Raw genomic sequence first — 3,885 nt, 5'->3', positions numbered from 1 at the left:
GAGCTTCGAGGTTGCCATGTTGCGGTGTGATATCTCCTTGCAGCTACGAGATTAACCAGGGCATTTTACTGCCAAACAAAGAGAACGTGTACAATTTGCGTGTACACTTCTCCCGCCGACAAAGACGGGAATGAAAAGAGTCTCAAATTCTGCTGGTTTTAAAAGATGTACCGCCCAGGGTCGCCGGGCGGGAGATTCATTTTTTTCCTAACCTTTTCGTTCTAGTTATGTATGTAAACGAAACTCGTTACTTGGCCTTCGAGCCTATCGAACATCTAATCTTACTATAAACTAAGACAAAAATAGATCTAAACTTCAATAATTTCCCTCACAACAGAACGTAAACTCGGGGATCAAGATAAGACAAGAGCCATTGAGCGACGAAGCAAATAAACCCAAACCTGAACGATAATTTATGGATCCCAGATGAGCGTCCGGTAGTTCCAGCGACAGAGCCGACGCCGACCACCGTGACATGCAACATTTTCACATTTCTTCGGTCATTATGTTTTTCTATTTTTTCCCTCCTTGTGCTATTTGTCCGCTGTCTTAGATGTCTTCTCATTTTCTGAACTACTTTTTCTCCTTTTTTTTTCTTTTAGAACATCACAGCTGTGCCCGAAATGCGAAAAATATTTCATTTTTGGAAAGATGGATGAGCAAAATTGGCTGAAAGTGATGGTTAATGAACGAAACTTGTCGACTTCTTTTTTATTTTTTTTTTTTTTTTTACTGAGAAGAGACGACATCTGATATGTCTGCGGGCAACAAGGTCATAAAGAGCGCATGCCTAAACTAAAGTCTCTTTTAAAATAATTAATGTTTCATTTTTTTATACAAATTACAAAGCAAATGTATCCAAAGTTAGTGTAATAAAAGTATCAAACTAAGGATTTTATCCTCAGGAATGGATATAATACGATTTTTGTCATGGACATATATATATATATATATTTATATGGTATGTGTGTCTATATGTGTATATATATGTAAATGTATACATATATGTATACATGTATATGTGTGTATATATATATATAAATATATATACATATATATGTATATATATGTATATATATATATGTGTGTGTGTGTGTGTGTGTGTAAATGTGTGTACATACATATATGTATATATATGTATATGTGTGTATGTGTATTGACACACACACACACACAGTATGTATGCATGTATGTATATACATATATATATATACATATGCATATATATAGTATATATATAAATATATGTATGTATGTATGTATGTGTATATAATGTATATATACAAATATCCAATGTATAAATATATATCCATATATATATATATATTGTATATATGCACACATATATATATATATTATATATATATACATGCATACACACATACATACATATATATATATATATATATATATATATATATATATATATGTATGTATGAGTATAGATAAATATATGCATATATACAATATTTATATATATATTGTATATATAATAATGTGCGTGCGTGTGTTTGTTTGTATGTGTGTGTGTGTGTGTACGTATATATATATATATATATATATATATATATATATATATACATATAGATAGATAGATAGATAGATATACATGTTTACATATATATATATATATATATACATATAGATAGATAGATAGATAGATATACATGTTTACATATGTATATATATATATATATATTGTATAAAAGGTATGAATGAGAATGAATATCTTCACAATACAAGAGATGTATTTGACCGGTTTCGACTATGTCTTCGTCAGAAATACATGTATTTCTGACGAAGACATAGTCGAAACCGGTCAAATACATCTCTTGTATTGTGAAGATATTCATTCTCATTCATACCTTTTATACAATTGTCAACATGAACGCGGTTCATATATATATATAAATACTGCGTGTATCTATAGACAGATAGATGGATATATGTATATTTGTGTGAATGTATATATGTATATATATATATATATATATATATATATATATATATTATATGTATGTATGTATGTGTGTGTGTGTTGTGATAGAAAAAATAGATAATATGAAGATATAAAAAAATAGATAATATGAGGATAGAACAAAATAGATAATATGAAGAAAACTTTAAAAAGAAAGAGAGATAGAAAGAAAAGACATAACAAATAATATAAAGAAAGAAAGAAAAAATCGTAACATCTTTCCAGAAGAACAAAAGAGTAGACAGACATTTCGTAACAAATGGCTTCCTTACATGGCAAGCTGTTTTTTGTAACAGAGAAGGAGGAGCAGGAGGAGGAGGGAAAGGAGGAGGAGGAGGAGGAGGAGGGAGAAGGAGAGGAGGAGGAGGGAGAAAAGGAGGAGGAGGAGGAAGGAGAGGAGGAGGGAGAAAAAGAGGAGGAGGAGGAGGAGGGAGAGGAGGAAAAGGTGGAGGAAGATGAAGGGAAAGGAGGCGGAGGCAGACAGAAAAGGAAGACAGGGTGAGAGATGAACGATAAACAGACAGACAGAGACAGAAAGACAGACAAACAGACAGAGAGAAAGAGAGGGGAGGGAGTGAAGACAGCGAACGAGAGAGATGAAGTCGGAAAGATAAACCAGGCAGGTAAAAAAAATGATAATTAGAGCAGCCAGAAAAGATAACAGACTTAGAAGGAAAGACCCGAGAAAAATAATTACATAGTTAACTGGATTAAATATATTACTATTAATAGTATTCTTACGTATACATCAGTACTACAGGCGTAATACAAGATACATACATATACGATACGAAATAAATATAAAATAAATACAATATACTTACATACTAAATACGAAATACGTACAAAATAGATATAAAGTAAATACATAACAGATACGAAATACACACAAAATAAATATAAAATATATACATAATAGATACAAACTACATACGAAATACATAAAAATACATAGTGCGTGCAAAATGAATACAAAATACATTCATAAAAAACAAAGTACTTGCATAATAGACATAGAATATACATACAAAAATACAAATTAAATGTCCAATATGTACATGATAATATATAGATAGATAGATAGATAGATTTATATAAATTTGTGTGTGTTGGTGGATGTATATCTATATATATATATATATATATATATATATATATATATATATATTGATGGATGTTAAATACATATAAATCAAATTTATCATTATTTACATAGTATTAAATAAAGAAGAAAAAGATACGAGACCAAAAGAAGTGAGGCGAAGAGGGAATTTGAATATGATATATTGAGCGAGAGGAGAGAGAAGAGGAGAGAAGAAGAGATAAGAAGAGAGAGGCGGAGAGGAGAGCGAGGCGAGAAGAGGAGATAAGAAGAGAGGTTTAGGAGAGAAGAGGTGGTTGGGAAGGAGGAGAGGCGGAGAGGAGAGAAAAAAAATGGAGAGAAGGAGAGAAGAAGAAATGAAAGGGGGAGGAAGAGGAGAGGAAAAGGGTGTAGAGTAGTTAGAAAAGAGAGAGGAATCGATAAGAGGAGAAGGGGAAGGGCAAAGAGAAAAAAGGAACAGGATAAGGGAGGAGAAGAGAGGAAAAGAAAGGGGGGGGGGGATGGTAGGAAGAACAGAAATTGAGAGAGAAAGGAAGAGATGAAGAGGAGAGAGAAAGAGGACTGGGAAAGGGGAAGAAGAGAAGGGGAGAAAACAGTAAAGGGGAAGGAGTGAGTGAAGAACCAACACTGAAGAAGATAAATTGAGCGAGGGAGAGAACGAGAAAGGAAGACGAGGGAGAGACGAAGTAAAGGAAAGGAACATGTCGAATAGAAGAAAAAAAGATAGAAGAAGGGGTAGAGAAAGAGAAGAAAGCAGGGGAATGGAGAGGAAGAAAAAAATAACGAAAACAAAAGAGAAGATAGA

Source organism: Penaeus chinensis, chromosome 17, assembly GCF_019202785.1.
Source record: "Penaeus chinensis breed Huanghai No. 1 chromosome 17, ASM1920278v2, whole genome shotgun sequence".
Taxonomy (NCBI): Eukaryota; Metazoa; Arthropoda; class Malacostraca; order Decapoda; family Penaeidae; genus Penaeus; species Penaeus chinensis.
This window is presented reverse-complemented; position numbering follows the sequence as displayed.